Source organism: Piliocolobus tephrosceles, chromosome 16 (assembly GCF_002776525.5).
Source record: "Piliocolobus tephrosceles isolate RC106 chromosome 16, ASM277652v3, whole genome shotgun sequence".
Classification (NCBI taxonomy): Eukaryota; Metazoa; Chordata; class Mammalia; order Primates; family Cercopithecidae; genus Piliocolobus; species Piliocolobus tephrosceles.
Genome location: NC_045449.1, coordinates 66,891,116 through 66,911,118, shown reverse-complemented (window position 1 = coordinate 66,911,118; position 20,003 = coordinate 66,891,116). Strand labels below are relative to the sequence as shown.

Genomic DNA, 20,003 nt, shown 5'->3' with positions numbered 1-20,003 from the left:
GAAGTGCTGGGCATACAGGTATGAGCCACTGCATCTGGCCAGCCCTTTTTTTTTTTTTTTTTTTCTGAGACAGAATCTTGCTCTGTCACCCAGGCTGGAGTGCAGTGGCACAATGCTGTGGCTCACTGCATCCTCCACCTCCCGGGTTCAAGCAATTCTCCTGCCTCAGCCTCCCCAGTAGCTGGGACTATAGGTGCATGCTGCCACCATGCCTGGCTAATTTTTTATTGTATTTTAGTAGAAATGGGGTTTCACCATGTTGCCCAGGCTGGTCGCAGACTCCTGAGCTCAGGCAATCCACCCACCTTGGCCTCCCAAAGTGCTGGGATTACAGGCGTAGGTGTAAGCCACTGCACCCAGCCCTGGCCAACCCTTCTTTACAAGTCCTGAGCTTTTCCAGAAGCGCCTTGGGTTGGCAGCGGCCCAGGGCTTCCAACCCCTTCTACCCCTTTGGAGTGACTGATTGATTTCTGTGGCCAGGACTGTCTGTGCGCAGGTGTGGCCGAAAAGTGTTTGATGTTGGCCTCTCCCTTTCACTCTTCCCCATCCCACGCCCCCATGTTTGGATTGGGTTCCAAGTGAAGAAGTCAGAAGCCAGAGTGGCCAGGGTTGCGCTTGGGTGGCAGTAAGTCCAGCCTTCTGTGTTCTCATTCTGGTTCTGCAGACTCAGAGGAGTTTGTCCCTGTTGGAGGAGGGAGGAGTCCATCCCTTGGAGGAATGGGGAGCTGGGTTGATGCCAGAGATAAGGCCTGTGGGCGGAGGGAGAAGGGTTGAGCAATCTCGCCCTGGAAACAGAACTGACCTGAGCTCTGCGTAGGTCTTCTGACCTATGTACTGGAGGATTTTTCTTGACCGTGAGGAAAATAACCAAATTCTGGAGCTGGGGACACTTTGAGAGGTCATCCGGCAGAGTGTCCTGAAGGCCAACTCCAGCCAGTGCTTCTGGGGTTCTCCAGGAAGGCTAAACCCATGTCTGCCCTCTCTCGGCAGAGAACTGGATGGTAGTGCTGGAAGGAGCCCGCATGTGGCACTGGACCCAGCCCTTTTTGCTTTCAGTGCGTTGGGAAGGAAATTCAGACATTAGGGCCAGGCACAGTGGCTCATGCCTGTAATCTCAGCACTTTGGGAGGCCAACACGGGCAGATCACTTGAGGTCAGGAGTTCGAGATCAGCCTAGCCAATATGGTGAAGCCCTGTCTCTACTAAAAATACAAAAATTAGCCGGGCATGGTGGCATGCACCTATAATCCCAGCTACTGGGGAAGCTGAGACACAAGAATCGCTTGAACCCAGGAGGTGGAGGTTGCAGTGAGCTGAGATCGTGTCCTGCACTCCAGCCTGGGTGATAGAGTGAGACTCTGTCAAAAAAAAAAAAAAAAAAAAGAGAAATTCAGACATTACTTTCCCATATTCCCACTCACTGTGCCCCTAAAGCTCCAGCTTAAAATACGCCTCCTTGAGGAGACTTGGGCTTCCTTCCAACTAACTTACACTGGAGTCTTCCCCAGGCACTGCCAACTTGCAGCTCTGGGCTCTGTGCCAGGATGGCAGTGCTGGTATCCAAAGCCCTCCCTTGCCAGGAACAGGGGAACTGGCCATCTCCAATCAGCCTCCACTCAAGCTGAGAAAGGGTCTTTCTTTTGGGGTTCAGGTGAGCACAGTTTACGGTGTGGTCATTAATGAAGGCTTACCGTTCTTAACCCACCTGTAAGAAACTGCTCTGCACACCTGGTATTTCCCCTTCACCCCAAAGATGGAGCTGAAGACATCTGGAAAAACTACAGTTCCAGGCATGAAGGATCCCTGGATATCTGTGCTCAGCCAAAGCTGCTTCAGCCACCATCTTCTGCCTTGGCCATCACGGTAGCAGAGGTTGTCTGGGGCAGCCTCCAGCCTCCCAGGATGAGACTCTGGGTTCTCCTTTTGCCCGAACCCCTGCAGTTCTGGCAGTCACTGACCTTGGTGATCTGCAGACCCCAGCTTTGAATCTCTCCAAGTGTGCCACTGAAGCCAGGTTCTGTGTGCCAGCTTCTCTTCCCTAACTGTCCTTCCCCTCTACCTCGAGTCCTCACTCAGTGCAACGCTTCTTCTTTCCTTACACTGTTGCCTCCAACCCTGAAGCATCAGAAAGGGAACTGTTCCCCTCAAGTCCTGGAATTGGGTTTAAGGCTTTGTCAAATGGTACAAGGAGTAGGGAGCCCAAGAGAGCCCAAACAGAGCCTAGGGGCTCGCAGTACAATTTGTGGTTACCTCTAAGGAGAATCTGGTTAGGTTCAAAGGATCAGATTATATTTTATTGGGGGTTGATCATGTTGAAGTTCTATGCGTTATTTTTTGAGACAGGCTTTTTGCTCTGTTGGCCAGGCCGGAGTGCAGTGGTGTGATCACAGCTCAAATTCCTGGACTCAAGAGATCCTCCCACCTCAGCCTTGAGTAGCTGAGACTACAGACGTGTGCCACCCTGCCTGGCTAATTTAAATTATTTGTTGTTGTTGTTGTTGTTGTTTAGAGACAGGGTCTCACTGTGCTGCTCAGGCTTGTGTCAAGCTCCCGGGCTCAAGCAATCCTCCCGCTTCTGCCTCTGCCTCCCAGTGTGCTGAGATTTCAGGCGTGAGCCGTGGTGCCTGACCTGTGCATTATTTGTTGCTAGTAGCACCCAGGGTCCTGCAAATTCCTGAGTTGTCTTTTACCCTTATCCTAGGAAGGAATGGAGGAGCTTCTCTTTTGCCACCTCCACCTCACCATCTTGTCTGAGAAAAGCCAGGCTCCTCTCTCTGACATCACTAAAGGTTAAAAAGTGATGGGATGAGGGAACTCAGATCAGGAAAGAAACCAGATCGGAGGGTTTCCTGCCCCCCACTGGCGGCCGAGACTACAGAGGGAGGGCAGAATCTGTACCTGGTCTTCAGCAGCTTGGGGGACCCTTCCCCATGCATCAGATAATCCTGGGAACCCCCAGGACTTTGAAAAGGGTCAACCCATTGTCTCAGCCCATTTCACTGAACAGACTTTTGAATTAGGTGCTCTCAGGTGGGTGCTCTCTATGAAGTTTGGGAAGTGACAGTGGCTGGAGTGTCACTGGGTGTGACAGCATCATCTTTATAGCACACGTGGAATTGTGCTCACCCTAGCACAGCACTTGGGAGGTACAAAATGTTATCAATTGCTCTGAGAGCTAATGAGGAAACTGAGGCCAGCTTGTGACCTAGGGAGTGGGGCTCTTTGTCCCCAAGTTCTGGCAGGGCCAAGATGCAAGATTTTGCCTGCCTGCTCTGGAGGGAGTTTAGATCTGCCAGTCTCCCTCTGGAGACCCCCAGGTGGCTGTGAAATTCCCACTTCTTAGCTGAGCACCCGGCTCTTAGGAGAGGCAAAGTGAAACCAAACCAGGCCTGGCAGATCTGATTTCAAGCGCGGCACTTTCTTCTGCGATCCCGAGCAGAAGGGAGGCACCCTGCTGTCCAGTAGTAGCACCACTCCCAGATGAGGGCCCAGCCTGTGTGAGGGCAGTGGGGCCCCCCACCAGGCATCCATCCTGCCTGGCCCAGATCGTCCCTCTGCTGGTGGCTGGACTCAGGTGGTGGCTCCGGGAAGCACGCGTTTCCAGGAAGGGCCCTGTAATCAAGTGAAGTTGCCGGATGTCCTTGAGTCACTGGCTCCTCATCGTCTTGACTCCTCCGTTGTTGCTTCCGGTCACTCCCAGGTCTTGGCTCCTTTTTCTTCCCCTCTCTGTGCTGTTCTAATTCCCAGGAGGTGAGGAATTAGAGGGAAGGTTTCCCCTTCACCTCCTGCTGACCTGCTTCCCCCCTGGTCTGAAGCCTGCGGTTCTGGGATGAGGATGAGGATAAAGATGAGGTGGGTGCAGGAACAAAGATGAAGGAGACAAGCAGGGCGGCCGGTTCCCAGCCCACAAGGAGCAGAGGGCTTCCCTGGATGGACATGGGGTGCTGGGCTGTGGTCTGTATTTCCAAGGATTAATCTATACGTTCCCTGGAGTGGTGGGGAATGAAGTGCTCAGACACAGGAGATGTTAACCTGAAATTGTGTGCAAAACTGCGTATATTGTGTGTACTCATGCACCCAGAGCCTTCAGCAGCCCTCCCAGGCCTGAGCCCCAGGGACGCTTATGATCCACTGTCCCCCTCGCTGCCCCCTCTGCCGATGTTCCTCATGGTGGAGTGGAAAAAACCCAGAGTCCAGCACATCTGGATTTTTATGTCTCTCTGTCCTTAGCAACTGTGTGTGACTTGAGTAAACCATGTGCTCCTCTAAGCCTCAGTGCTCTTATCTGCGAGCTGGAGACGATAATGACAACTCCATGGGATTGTTGGGAAAAATACATGAGATAAAGTCTTTCCAGTGCCTGGGACCTTGTATGACTACAAAGTTTAAAGAAAGGCAGGCTGTGGTGGCTCGTGCCTATCATCCCAGCACTTTGGGAAGCAGAGGTAGGAGGATGGCTTGAGCCCAGAAGTTTGAGGTTACAGTGAGACTTGATTGCACCACTACACGTAGTCCAGCCTGAAGGACAAAGCAAGACCCTCTCTCAGAAAAAAAAAAAAAAGAAGAAGAAAAGAGACACTTTAATCAAAATAAATCGTCTAACACAATGCCTGGTGCAGAGTAAAAAGCTCAACAGATCTTAGTTCTTTCTTGTATTTCCTCCGTGACGTATGGCCCAGGAATAGTTACTGCAGAGTCTGGGGAGGGGTCTACCCCTTGTTAGGCAGGGTCTGCAATAGTTTTTCCCAGAGTGGGTTCCTCAGCACACAATCTTGCTATCTGTTGGGATCCACATGGGGAGATGTTATTCCAGAATGTTCTTGATAATGAGTCGCCATTTAAACTAGACTAGACTCCTTGTGCTATATCTTCCAGCAATTAAAGGGTAAATTATTTTAAGCCGTAGTGTGTTTTCCCATAACTCAGCCTGGCTGAGTGAGTTATTGGCATCATTTTCCCATAAACTGTAAGAATTGTGAATTCCTTAAGGTGGTGGAGAATACTTGTGTGATATTTAAATCACAGTGAGCAGGATGATCAATGGGACTAGCCCTAGGACGGTGTTGTCAATAAGAATGTGACATTAGTCACACACGGAACTTTATGATTTCTAGGAGCCATGTTTTTAAAACTAAAGAAAGGGGAAATTAACTTTTTTTTTTTTTTTTGGAGACAAGAGTCTCGCTCTGTTGCCCAGGCTGGAGTGTAGTGGCATGATCTTGGCTCACTGCAACCTCTGCCTCCTGGGTTCAAGCGATTCTCCTGTCTCAGCCTCCTGAGTAGCTGGGATTACAGGTGCCCACCACCATGCCGGGCTAATTTTTGTATTTTTAGTAGAGACAGGGTCTCACCATGTTGGCCAGGCTGGGCTCAAACCCCTGACCTCAAGTGATCCATCCTCCTCAGCCTCCCAAAGTGCTGGGATTACAGGTGTGAGCCACTGTGCCCAGCCAATTATCAGTTTTTGTTTGTTTGTTTGTTTTTGAGATGGAGTTTCACTCTTGTTGCCCACGCTGGAGTGCAATGGTACGATCACAGCTCACCGCAACCTCTGCTTCCTGGGTTCAAGCCATTCTCCTGCCTCAGCATCCCGAGTAACTAGGATTACAGTCATGCGCCACCACACCTAGCTAATTTTGTATTTTTAGTAGAGACAGGGTTTCTCCATGTTGGTCAAGTTGGTCTCGAACTCCCGACCTCAGGTGATCCGTCCGCCTAGGCCTCCCAAAGTGCTGGGATTACAGGCGTGAGCCACTGCGCCTGGCCAATTATCAATTTTTAAATGTAAAATAATTAAAATTTAAAATTCTGGCCACGTGTGGTGGCTCACATCTGTAATCCCAGCGCTTTGGGATTACACTTGAGGACAGGAATTTTAAAACTTGCCTGGGCAACATAGTGGTGCACACCTGTAGTCCCAGCTACTCAGGACTGAGGTGGAAGGATTGCTTGAGCCTAGGAGGCTGAGGTTACAATGAACTGTGATTGTGCCACTGGACTCAAGCCTGGTTAACAGAGCGAGACCCTGTCTCAAAAAAATTAAATTAAAAATTCAGCTCCTTAATCACAGTAGCCACATGTTAAGTACTCAGTAGCCTTATGTGGCTTGTGGCTGCTGGATTAGATGCCGGAGGTTTAGGGTATCACTGTGAATGCCAGAAACAGAGATGTTTCATGTCAGTGGTATTATTCAACCTTATATTGGCAGTGTAACAAATATAACAAGATAATGAGGAATGGAAGAGGCAAAATTATTATTAGTTGCAGGTGATGAGCTTATCTACTTCCAAAGCTGAAAAGATTCAATCATATAATTGATTAGAGCATGTAAGGTAGTATAAGCTTGGTGGGGTGGCCATTAAATATATTGGCGGGGGGGGGGGGGGGGGGGGGGGGGGGGTAGCTTCCTGGCCCAGTGCAGTGGCTCACACCTATAACCCTAGCACTCTGGGAGGCCGAGGTGGGTGGATCACCTGAGATTAGGAGTTTAAGACCAGCCTGGCCAACACAGTGAAATCCTATCTCTACTAAAAATACAAAAATTAGCCAGGCAGGTAGGGCGTGGTGGCTCACCCCTGTAGGCTCCCGCCTGTAATCCCAGCACTTTGGGAGGCCAAGGCAGGTGGATCACCTGAGGTCAAGAGTTCAAGACCAGCCTGACCAACATGGTGAAACCCTGTCTCTACTAAAAATACAAAAATTAGCTGGGCATGGTGGCGCACGCCTGGATGCTGAGGCACAAGAATCACTTGAACCCGGGAGGCAGAGGTTGCAGTGAGCTGAGACCGTACCACTGCACTCCAGCCTGGGCAACACAGACTCAGCCTCAAAAAAAAAAAAAAAATGGGCATGGTTGGCGCGTGCCTGTAGTCCCTGGTACTTGGGAGGCTGAGGTACAAGAATTGCTTGAACCCAGGAGTGGAAGGTTGCAGTGAGCTGAGATACACCACTGCACTCCAGCCTGGGGGCAGACTCTCAAGAATGTATCATTTGGAAATGGTTAAGGATATACATATAATTGCCTGAAAAGACCTTACAGAGTTTCAACTGAAAATGGAAACAACCTAGCCATTCAGTGCCTGATTGGATGTAAAAATTAGATATTAAGATTTAATTTAAAACAATGTAGCATAAATTGTTAACATGTAAATATTTTGACCCAGCTGTGAACAATGGTTGGTTTTATTTATCTATCTACAAGGGAACATGCTGCTTGTGTAATAAGGGGGAAAATGTCTAAATTATTGCTCTCTAATAGAAATCTTAGGCAAGTGCCATACATAATTTATAGTTTAATAGTTACATTTTAACAAGTAAGAGGAAATAGATGGTACATTTTGACTCACTATATTCAAAATATCATTTTAACACATCATCAGTATAAAAACATTAATGAGATATTTTATACATCCTCTTTTTTTATACTAAATCTTAGAAGTCCAGTGTGTATTTTCCACTTAAACACATATCCATTTGGACTTGCCAGATTTTTTTTTTTTTTTAATTTTTTTGAGACAGAGTTTCACTCTTTTTTGCCCAGACTGGAGTGCAATGGCGTGATCTCTGCTCACTGCAAACTCCGCCTCCCAGGTTCAAGCAGTACTCCTGCCTCAGCCTCCCAAGTAGCTGGGATTACAGGTGCCTGCCACCATGCCTGGCTAATTTTGTATTTTAATAGAGATGGGGTTTCACCATGTTGGCCAATCTGGTTTCGAACTCCTGACCTCAGGTGATCTGCCTGACTCAGCCTCCCAAAGTGCTGGGATTATAGGCGTAAGCCACTGTGCTCAGCCTATTTTTTTTTTTTTTTTTTGGAAACGGAGTCTCGCTCTGTCGCCCAAGCTGGAGTGTGGTGGTGTGATCTTGGCTCACTGTAAGCTCTGCCTCCCGGGTTCACACCATTCTCTTGCCTCAGCCTCCTGAGTAGCTGGGACTACAGGCACCCGCCACCACGCCCGGCTAATTTTTTGTATTTTTAGTAGAGACGGGGTTTCACGGTGTTAGCCAGGATGGTCTCGATCTCCTGACCTTGTGATCTACCTGCCTCGGCCTCCCAAAGTGCTGGGATTACAGGCATGAACCACCATGCCTGGCCAAATTTTGTATTTTAATAGAGATGGGGTTTCACCATGTTGGCCAGTCTGATTTCGAACTCCTGACCTCAGGTGATCTGCCTGACTCAGCCTCGCAAAGTGCTGGGATTACAGGTGTGAGCCACCGCGCCCAGCCTATTTTTTATTTGTATGTATTTATTTTTATTTCTACAAATATAAGGAGGGCAAGTATCATTTTGTTACGTGGATATATTGTGTAGTGTGAAGTCTGGGCTTGTAGTGTAACCATCACCCAATCGTGTACATTGTACCCATTGAGCAACTTCTCATCCCTCACTGGGTTCCCACCCTCCCGATCTCCCAATCTCCAGTGTTTATTATTCCATACTGGCCACATTTCAAGTGCTCAGAAGCCACATGTGGCTGGTGAACAGTGGAGGGTCAATTATTATTAACCCATAGAGAGATGGCAGAAAGTGGAAGTAGCTGGGAGGTTCTGGTGTGCCCTATTGCTTTATTCCTTGTCCAGGTCACTCTCTGATCCCTGCTCTCCCTGATTTACCCCCCTTCCCAGTAGACTTCTCCCTCCCTGCCCCACACCCGGTAGGGATACCTAGGGAATGGGCACCGTCTTATAGCTTGGAGGCTGGGAGTAGTGGAGGGAAGACATGTCATGAAATCTGGGACCTTGCCCCTTTCTCTTCCTTCCAGGAAGGGGCCACCAAAGTAAAGGATGTTCATCTCCAGGAAATGGGATCTGCCCCAGGTGGCTGTGCAGTGGCATGTTTGCATCGACGAGCCTGGCATGGATTGGCACGTGGGGCAGTGAGGGTGCGGCAAGTGGTGTTGGGTCACGGTTCTGGTTTTTCTTCCTGGGAGCTGGAATAACCAAGGAACACAAGATGGAGTGTGGACAGAGCAGACGGGAACACACTAGAAGCGAGGCCTTGTGCTGATCTACTCCTGACTATGCCAGCAGCGCCTGGCTCGTGCTACAGGGTGATCCTCCCCACCCCTCACCTCCCAGAACACCAGAACACTGGGAGGTTTCTGAGAGCAGGAAGCGGGAATGGGCTCCTGGGTAAGGGAAATCTCCTTTGAGGAGGTTTCAAATGCAGCCATGCCTGGGGATAGAGCTTTAATGAGGGAGGCAGTAACATGAGTCTTAGCTCCAAGAGTCTTAGATTAACCGGCTCGCAGACCCTTCCTATCCCACCCTGCTCCACGTGCACATCCTCAGCTGCAGACACCTGCATAGGCCAGGCCGCATCACCTTATATGGAAAATCACATGCTACAAGGTCTGCCAGAAATGGGCTCAAATCACCACTTAGAAGTTGTGAGAGGCTGGGTGTGGGGCGCAATGGCTCATGCTTGTAATCCCACACTTTGGGAGGCTGAAGCAGGAAGATCGCTCGAAGCTAGTAGTTCAAGACTAGCCTGGGCAACATAGCAAGACACCATCTCTACTAAAAAAAAATATATATATATGTGTGTGTGTGTGTGTGTGTATTTAAATTTACTTATTTATTTTTAATAAGCCAGGCATGGTGGTGCCCACCTGTAGCCCCAGCTACTTGGGAGACTGAGGCCAGGGAGGATCACTTGAGCCCAGGAAGTTGAGGCTGCAGTGAGCCATGATAGCACCACTACACTCCAGCCTGGGTGACAGCAATGCCGTGTCTCATCAAAAAAATAAATAAATAAATAAAGCTGTGAGATGTGAGAGTGAGTAAAATAATTCACTCTGTCTGACTCTCCATTTCTCTTTCTTTAAAATAGGGGCAATCAGGGCAGCCTCCTTGCAAGTTTGCTTTGAGTTTCAAGGACATAAATGTACGTTGTCCTCAGTACAGTGCTTGGCACGCAGCAGACCCTGGTGAAAACTGGAGAGTGAGGAGGTATACTGGAGGGACAGGGTAGGAGGGGATTAGGGAGCCTGTTCCTCTGACTCGGAGCTAAGACTGACTTTAGTGTCTTCCCCATTAGAGATCTACCCGCAGGGCTGATCTCATTCTGCACACAGCTTGGCGGTCAGTGGTGGCTGGAGCCCCTGGGTGCTGGTTGCCCTCATGTGACCCCTTCTTATTTTCTCGGCTCCCTTGCAGTGACAGTCTAGCCAAGCTAGGGCTGTAGAAGCAGAAGTAAAACCTTCACCTGCACAGGATATCTCTGAGAGGATCCCACTGTTATGTGGGAGGCTGGCCTCCAGCTTGGAGCTTTAGTGTCATTGGAAACAGGCCGATCTCCGGTGGGGTGGGAGTGATCCTTAGCACTCATCTCCTGCTCAGCTGGGGAGGCTTAAGCATCAGGAAGCAGCTGTTGGAGAGTGAGTTCTGTTTTTTTGAGAGGGTCCCGATCTCCTCGTGTCCCCTGACGTTAGGTTATTAAAGCTTGCCCACTTCCTCCTCCCAGGCAACTTAGAATAAAACAAGGACCTAATAAACATGTCTGACTGGGGGAGATTTTGAGGGAGGAAGAGAGACAACAGACATCAGTGGGAGATTTTGACACAAGACAGGCAGAGTGTGGATGGAGACCGGTTCTCACTTAGTCCCCATTTGGCATCTTATGCTGGGATACAGCTGCCGAATCCAGAGAACCAGATAGTCTTGAGCTGGTTTTGAAATGAATGCCTTTTCTTTAAACCTTTGATGCTGTGGGTTTTTGGTGGTGGTGGTGGTGGTTTTTTAAAAAAAAAAAAGAAAAGAAAAAGGCCTGGTGCAGTGGCTCACACCTGTAATCCTAGCACTTGGGGAGGCCAATGCGGGTGGATTGCTTGAGATCAGGAGTTCAAAACCAGCCTGGTCAGCATGGGGAAACCCCGTCTCTACTGAAAATACAAAAATTAACCGGCTGTTGTGGTGTGCACCTGTAATCTCAGCTACTTGGGAGACTGAGGCAGGAGAATCGCTTGAACCTAGGAGTTGGAGGTTGCAGTGAGCTGAGATGGTGCCAATATACTCCAGCCTGGGTGATAGAGCAAAACTCTGTCTCGAAAATACATTCATACATACATACATACATACATAAAAATAAAGAAAAATAAGCCTGTTTTCCTCTCAAGGCTAACATAACTTCTTAATTTCTCCTGTGTGCCCTGTTAGTCTTTATTCGCAGATGCATATTTGTGTAGAGTTGTAACCACTATGCATAAACAAGTATATGTTCTGCCTTTTTTTCTATTTATTTTTAATTTTTATTTATTTTTTTGAGACAGAGTCTCACTCTATTGCCCAGGCTGGAGTGCCATGGCGTGATCTCAGGTCACTGCAACCACCGCCTCTCAGGTTCAAGAGATTCTCCCGCCTCAGCCTCCAGTGTAGCTGGGATCACAAGCATGCGCTACAACACCTGGCTAATTTGTGGGGGTTTTTTTTTTTGGTTTGTTTCTTTGTTTTTGAGACGAAGTCTCGCTCTTGTTCCCCAGGCTGGAGTGCAATGGCGCCACCTCGGCTCACTGCATCCTCCGCCTGCCGGGTTCAAGCGATTCTCCTGCCTCCGCCTCCCGAGTGGCTGGGATTGCAGGTGCCTGCCACCACACCCGACTAATTTTTGTATTTTTAGTAGAGATGGGGTTTCACCATGTTGGCCAGGCTGGTCTCGAACTCCTGATCTCAGGTGATCCGCCTGCCTCGCCTTCCAAAGTGCTGGGATTACAGGCGTGAACCACCGCGCCCGGCCTTGTGTATTCTTTTAATAGTAGAGATGGGGTTTCAACATGTTGGCCAGGGTGGTCCTGCACTCCTGACCTTCGCCTCGGCCTCTGTTCTGCCTTTTGTTTGCACTTCCGTTTAATGCCATTTGGTAAATATTTGGTCCATGTTGTCTATGGTCTTCATAGTTTCCAATTTCCGTGACTGCTGAATGGTGCTCTGAGTTAATGGCTTCCAGCTTTCTTAGCCATTCCTCTATCACTGGGCTTTAGGCTGTCTCCAGTCTTTCTTTCTTTCTTTTCTTTTCTTTTCTTTTATTTTTTTTTTTTTTTTTGAGATAGAGTCTCCCTCTGTCTCCCAGGCTGGAGTGCAATGGCGTGGTCTTGGTGCACTGCAACCTCTGCCTGCCGGGTTCAAGCCATTCTCCTACCTCAGCCTCCTGAGTAGCTGGGACTACAGGTGCACACCACCATGCCCAGCCAATTTCTTTTTTTTTTTTTTTTCCAGTAGAGACAGAGTTTCACCATGTTGGTCAGGCTGGTCTCAAACTCCTGACCTCGTGATCCACCCACCTTGGCCTCCTAGAGTGCTGGGATTACAGGTGTGAGCCACTGTGCCTGGCCTGTCTCCTGTCTTTTGCTATTATGAATAAGGCTTCAACAAATATGTGCGTGACTTTTTTCTCCTTTGAAATAGTTCCACAGGGTTAAGTTCTAGGAGGTAAATCATATTCATTTAAATCACATTCATTTTAAAGCCATTATTTGAGGAAACTTTGAGTCATATTCATTTTACAACCATCATTCTTTTTGTTTTTTGGGTTTTTTTTTTTTTTTTTTTTGGAGATGGAGTTTCACTCTTGTCGCCCAGGCTGGAGTGCAATGGCGCGATCTTGGTGCACTGCAACCTCTGCCTCCCAGGTTCAAGCAGTGCTCCTGCCTCAGTCTCCCTAGTAGCTGGGATTACAGGCGCCCACCACCATGCCTGGCTAATTTTTTTGTATTATTAGTTGAGATGGGGTTTCACCATGTTGGCCAGGCTGGTCTCAAACTCCTGACCTCAGGTGTCCACCCACCTCGGCCTCCCAAAGTCCTGGAATTACAGGCGTGAGCCACCACATCCGGCCAGAACCATCATTTATTTTAAAGCCATTATTTCAAGAAATTTTGCCAGAGTTTCAGGTACCACAAGACCACCCCACCCTGGGACAATTTTGACTCTGAGCAGCTCTTGGATCAGAGTTTTGTAATATTCTCCCTGCCTAGTGGCACCCAGTGCCAGTTGCTCAGTGGGAGGAAGGTCCTCCCCTCTTCTCTTTCCCAGCTCTTAATTTGGGCAAGATGGTAGCAAACATCAGAAAGTTGCCCTGGCGCCTGGCAGTGAGCCCATCTAGGTGTTATCTGGGGAAGATCTTTGGGGTGGGAGTCAAGAGACTTGGGCTCCAGCACCACCCAGTTCCTTGTGAGTTCTGTGGCCTTTGGCAAGTCACCTCTCCTGGCCCCAACAGCCTAATCAAGACCACTGGGTTGGATCCTCTCCCAGATGTCTGCCATCTCTGAATCTCAGTGGGAGTCGTGTGACACAGTGGGTGCTGCATTTTAGCACCCCCAGGAGTACCTAAGAAAATCCACTGGGTACAGACACGGTAGCTCACGCCTGTAATCCCAGCACTTTGGGAGGCCCAGACAGGTGGATCACCTGAGGTCAGGAGTTCGAGACCAACCTGGCCAACATGGTGGAATCCCATCTCTACGAAAAAAATACAAAAATTAGCTGGGTGTGGCAGTGGGTACCTGTAATCCCAGCTACTCGGGAGGCTGAGGCAGGAGAATTACTTGAATCCAGGAGGTGGAGGTGCAGTGAGCTGAGATTGCACCACTGCATTCCAGCATGGGCAACAAGAGCGAAATTCTGTCTCAAAAAAAAGAAAAGAAAAAAAAGAAAATCCACTGGGATTTAGAAAGAACACACCAAAACGTGTGCATGCGTGTGTGTATGTGTGTGTGTGTGTCTAAACTAAAACTTAGTAATTAATGCATGGAATGACAATAGACGTGAATATAACCTATAAAAATATATGGGTGTGCAGATATATACACATATATGTATATATACACATTACATATTCAGTGTTTTTCCTGTGGTGCCCCCTGCTTTTGATAGTACATTGCTATTTAAGTGGATGGAGCCCTGGGGTGGGAATTAAACCCTGGCTTCAATCCATGACCTAGGGCAAGTCCCTTAATTTGGTCTTTCCATCTTGAAAGTATGATCCCACTACACCCAGGTATTTTAAGGAGATATTTGACACAGATACATAAATGGTACAGGAGGCATAATGGCGACATTTCACATTCCCATCCTTGGTTTGTTTTTTGGTTTCTTTGTTTTTTTGAGACAGAGTCTTGCTCTGTCACCCAGGCTGGAATGCAGTGGCGTAATCTCAGCTCACTGCAACCTCCACCTCCCAGGTTCAAGCTATTCTCCCTGCCTCAGCCTCCTGAGTAGCTGGGACTACAGGTGCCCACCACCATACCCGGCTAATTTTTGTATTTTTAGTAGAGATAGGGTTTCACCGTGTTGGCCGGGCTGGTCTTGAACTCCTGACCACAGGTGATCCACCCACCTCAGCCTCCCAAAGTGCTGGAATTACAGGTGTGAACCACTGCACCTGGCCTTGTTTTTGGTTTTTGATTGTGGCTAGTCAGGCTCAGAATATTACAGCAGTGAGCCTTAACCTCCTTGCGCACGTAGCACACTTCCAGATGCAAGGGCTTTTGAGCACGGCACATGAAGGAGTTGAAAGATCCCCAAGAGTACTAAAGTCAACTGAAATCACAACACAGTCGGCATTGAAGTGCTGCCTGGAACATGTAACCACGTGTATCTGAGAAGTTGCCGTTCTCGCCCATTCACTTGGCTGCCCTCAGCCCTGCCACAGTTTGAATGAAACAGTCTTCCGCCTTCCCTGCACTTTCCTGTCTTTGCAGGATAAGGCTGGCGAGTGTTCCAGAAAGTACTGGATTTTTCTCTGATGACAAAAGCCACAGTTCCTCACCTCTTAGAGTCGTGGCCTATGTCCCAGTGAGCCTCTTGCACAACCCCTCCAGCGTGCTGTTCCATCTGACAAGCCTTGTGTTGTGGAATGCCTCCTGTGTTTTGGCAAAGCGAAGTTCCGCCTAGGGATAGGATGTCAGCCCCTCCTGTGAGAAGGGGCCATGGCCCGCCAGGCAAAACCTGGGAAAGGATGGCCAGGACCAGAGGCTGCCCCTGGAAGACCTGGAGTCCCATTTGATCCTGTCTTTTCTCTCCTCCCTGGTCTGGGCCCTCTGTAATCCTGGGTGTCTCTACCTCCAAAACATGGCCTAAATGTCTCCCACTGTGTCCCCCTTCGCCAAACCCACATCCTGGTCTCCATCCTCTTTGACCTGCATTTCTGCAACAGCCTCCTGGATGAATTCCAGCTCCGCTCCTTCATTCCTCCAATGCCAGGACCTTCGGGAGCTTCCAAATACACAGATTGAATCACTCACCTGCTTACAAACAGCCACCGGTTTCCTTGTACAAACTCCTTACCTGGGCTAGGTGCAGGTAAGGAGTGACCTCCAAACTCCTTACCTGGGCTAGGTGCAGTGGCTTATGCCTGTAATGCCAGAACTTTGGGAGGCCAAGGTGGGTAGATTGCTTGAGGCCAGGAGTTCAAGACTAGCCTGGCCGACATAGTGAAACCCCATCTCTAATAAAAATACAAAAAAATTGGCCGGGAGCAGTGGCTCACACCTGTAATCCCAGCATTTTCGGAGGCCGAGGCGGGCAGATCACCTGAAGTCAGGAGTTCAAGACCAGCCTGTCCAACATGGTGAAACCTGGTCTCTCCAAAAAATTCAAAAATTAACCAGACATGATGGCGGGTGCCTGTAATAAAAACTGAAAACAAAACAAAACTCTTTATGTGGCCTGGTAGGGAGGGCTCTATGTAACCTGGACCCCAGCTGCATGGATTTTTAATTCTATTCAGTAAATGCCGCAAGCCTGTTCCTACACTCCAGCGTTTGCGCACGCCGTTCCCTCTGCCTGGGTCGCTTCTGACCTGGCTGGTTCCTTCTCATCATTTGGTTCTCAACTCATGATGCTCCTTCCTCAGAGGGGCCTCTCCCAGACCCCCTGACTCCCACACCCACTCACACCATCCCCTTTCCCTCGTTATACTGAGGAATACGAGATACCGTTTTATTTACAGGTTTACACCTCCATTCCCCACGCCCCACGTCCCACACTCGCACTACACATGTGCCCTGGGAAAACAGACTGCTCTATCTCCAGGGCCTAGAAGAGTTTGTGAATATGGGTGGGTCTGCAGGAAGTCATGGAGTGGGTGAATGGATGATGAGTACCGGAACAAAGCCTCTTGCAGCCGATCCAGGTCACAACTAAAGTCAACTTTCACTAAAAGCCCTCTGCTATCTGGCCACATTGCCTGGACCTGGCATCGGGTGGTTGGTTAGAACAGCTAGGGGAAGGCCCTGCAGAGGGCATGCTGCCCAGCAGCAGTGGTGGAGGCGGTGGCGGTGGTGGGCGTTCAGGCATGTTGTGTACCCTGTATACTGGGTTCAACCGCAGGGCAGCTTCAGAGAGCGAGGCCTGCCTAGCTGCCCCATGAGAGCTCAGGGCTGGCGCCTGCCTCAAGCCAAGCTGCCAGGGACAAGCCACTGCCCGGTCACTTGGAGTGAGAAGTCCCGTCTGTCCTTCTGCCCTGGGTCTGCTGGGCTGTCCAAGCTGGGAGGGCCAGGGAGGATAGGCGAGGGGTCCAGGCAAGGGTGGTCTTCTGTAGTCTCAGGAACAGGGCTGAACTAAAGGTGTGGTTGGTGTAGACCCAAGCAGTGGCCTGACCTTCTGGGGAGGGCTCGTTGGTCTCGCCTTAAAGGAAGGTTCTGTGATCAGTGGGCTGAGGATAGAGGAATCTGTTCCTCTGGAGGCTCAGGAGAGCTAGGAAGCTCTGTGAGCTGTGATCCATTTTCCCTTGCCCTGCCAAGAAAGTGGGATGTGTTTTCTGGGGTGGGGTGGGGTGGGGTGGGGGTGGCCCACCCAAGGCAGGCTATGGGGAGTGCCTGCCCCACATTGGGCAGCCTATTTTAGCTACTTCCCTAGAGCTGAGTCACGGTGCTTCTGAAGACCCCTCCCAAAGCCACAATGCCCTGTGGCCTCCCAAACCATAGCTGCCCCCAGGACCGGCCCAGGCCTCTGGCAGGACTCCCACCTCCTGCTTTCTCTTAAACTCCATGATCCAGCTGCTCACCTCCAAACTGTTCTCTGTTAGAAGCTCACAGTGATTCAAGATGACTCAAGGCTGGTGAAACCAAGCTCTTGCTGACCCTTAGTCCTGCTGCGTGGCCTGTCTAGTCTGAGCTCCAGACACCTAGGCTTCATCCCCAGCGTAGACTGCCAGGCACTGCAGACCCCTCCTTGCTGGGGCAGTGCCCCCACTCCTCGCTGGGGCAGTGGGATGGATGCGTGACTCCTTCTACTCTCAGGCCCCAACTCTCTCAGGACCCTTCCTTGCTGGGTATTGAAGATGGCTTTCTACAAGCTACAAAGTCTCATTCCCACCCCCGCAGGAAGCGAGACGATGGCAGCAGACAGCACTGGGTAGACCTGTCCCTGTCTTTCTGGGGTGTGGGGTTGAACAAGATCCTGGGGACCCCAGGGCTAGCCCAGGATGGCCGTGATTTCATCTGAGTTTCCCTGCTGTCCCCTCTGACCTACCTCTATAGTTCTACCTGCAAGGATGTGCTCTGGGGTGTGGCTAATGGGATGCAGGGAGCTGCCCTCTCCTGTGGCCATCATGGCCAGGATATTGGGTCCCTTTTGGGCAGCCACAGTGACCTGCAGCTTCTCTGGCGAGTCCTGGGGAGACGGATCTGTGGTTTTCCTTTCTTTTCTCTCTAATGAGCATATAAGATCGGGAAACCACAGGACCTGACATCACTCACAGGGTCTGGGGATGCCTGCTGTGGTGTTGAAACCCTTACGCAGCTCTGGAGGCTCATGCCACCGTGTTCCCACCCAGTTCTGACCATCCGCGCCCCCTCCCTGCTTCTCTGTCTTTGTTGTTTACCTGGTGAGCAAACCTGCTCTATCTTCACCTGTGTGTTCTCACTCAAGGCTGCTGTTTCTCAACTGGGGCAGTTTTGCCTCCCAGGGCGCATTGGGTAATATCTTGAGACAGTTTTGCTTGTTGTGACTGTGGAATGAATGCTACTGGCATCTAGTGGGCAGAGACCAGGGACGCTGCTGAATACCCTACAGTGCACAGGGCAGTCCCACCTCCCAATGAGAAATTATCTGGCCTGAATATCAACAGTGTGGAATCTGCTCTAGGGTTGCATAGAACCTTCTTGAAGCAGCAGTTGGGACCCCCTTCTCTGCACCCTGCCAGCCAGCAGTGGGGAGGAGCACTCAGTGGCCGGTGGTCACTGACCAGCAATGCTGCCGCCAGAGCTGGAGAAGGGCCTGGAGTAGGGGCAGAGAGAGCTCTGGACTCAAAGACCCAGTTTCTAGCCCAGCTCTCTTCCTTTGGGCTAAAAACCTGGATAAATCACTTTCTTTCAATAAACCCGTTTCTTCATCCATAAAGTGAAATCACTGCACTGAATATCCCCTCCAGTTATTTGAGATTCCTGGACGCTGTGCATAGAGCCAGGAGTCGGGGTGCAGGCAGGTGGAAGACGGGGTCCTCTCTGTTCCTGACTGGTGCCTGTGCTGGTGGCAGTAGAAGCCTAAAGGATTTACCAGGAACAAGAGTTCGTTTGAAGCCTGGCCTTTTTTCCTTCTATGCCCAACGTGACTGAGGCAGACTCTACCTTCTCTTTCTTTCTCTTTTCTTTTCCTTTCTTCTCTTTTCTCCTCCCTCCCTCCTTTCCTTCCTGTTTCCTTCAGTTTTGCCTAGGAGCCCATGGCTGGCCAAGAGGGTCATATATGATATTCAGGGGTCAGCAAACTACAGTCCACGGCCCAAACCCAGCCTGCATTTGCTTTTGCAAATAAAGATGAGGCTTTTTGGTGGTTTTTTCTTTTACTGGTTTATTACAAAGGATACAACTCAGGAACAGCCAAACGGAAGAGCTGCATGAGGATGCATAGGGTCAGGTGTTGGGGTTGGGGGCAGGGCGCACGTCACCTTCCCGGCACCTTGATCTGCTCACCAACCCAGAAGTTCTCTGTAAATAAAATGTTTTTGGAATGCAGCCATGCCTACTTGTTTACATGTTGCTACGGCTCCTTTCTTTTTTTAATTTTGTGTAGAGATGGGATCTCACTGTGTTGCCCAGGCTGGTCTGGAACTCCTGGGCTCAACTGATCCTCCTGCCATAGCCTCCCAAAGTGCTGGGATTATAGTTGTGACCTACTGTGCCCAGCCGATGGCTACTTTTATACTAAGAAGACAGAGTTGAGTAGCTGTGACAAAAACCCTATCAGCCACAAGGCCGAGAATATTTACTCTCTGGCCCTTTGCAAAAAGTGTTTGCTGACCCTTGGTCTAGCGGTTCAATGTCTAATTGTTTAGAGGCTGAGGTAGAGCAGGAGGGTGGGGCCCAGAGACCATCCAGGTTAGAGTTAGGGGAAGGTCACTTTCCTAAGGGTGAGGAGGAGAGAGAGCTGGCCTATGACCAAGAGTAGAGCATCATCTCAAGGCATTCCTCACATCCTGACCCACGTCACTGTGTGGCAAGTCTGCCAGGTGCCTGGCTCTCCCTCCCTGCCTAAGAGAACTTTGTGTTTGCTGGAATGATAAGCAGTATGGCCTGGGCATTGGGAGGGGGGACATTGCTGGTGGGGGAAGCCATGAGTCTGGGCAGCAGAGGCTTGAGAAAACAGGGAAATGGATGAGGACGCAGAGAAGTCAGGCTGGGAGCCCTGGAGCCAGGCTGTGGGCAGAAGGGGAGGACAGGAGGGAGGTGCTGGACTTCCAGTGGGTGCTTGGAGGCCAACTGAGTGGCACACCCTGCTAGACCGGACTTGGTGGTAAACAGATCTGTTAAAACCCTCTGGATGGACCAGGCGCAGTGGCTCACACTGATCCCACATGCTGATCCCAGCACTTTGGGAGGCCGAGGCGGGTGGATCACCTGAGGTCAGGAGCTCGAGACCAGCCTGACCAACATGGTAAAACTCCATCTCTACTAAAATTACAAAAAAAATTAGCTGGACCTGGTGGTGGTGGGCACCTGTAAATCCCAGCTATTCGGGAGGCTGAGGCAAGAGAATTGCTAGAACCCAGGAGGCAGAAGTTGCAG

General features: G+C 50.0%; 1 protein-coding gene across 2 annotated transcripts in view; it reads left to right on the top strand.

Annotated features, from left to right (window-relative positions):
* CDC42EP4 (CDC42 effector protein 4) overlaps window positions 1–20,003 on the top strand; it is a 27,950-nt gene that overhangs the window by 3,239 nt on the left and 4,708 nt on the right. The window lies entirely within an intron of this gene.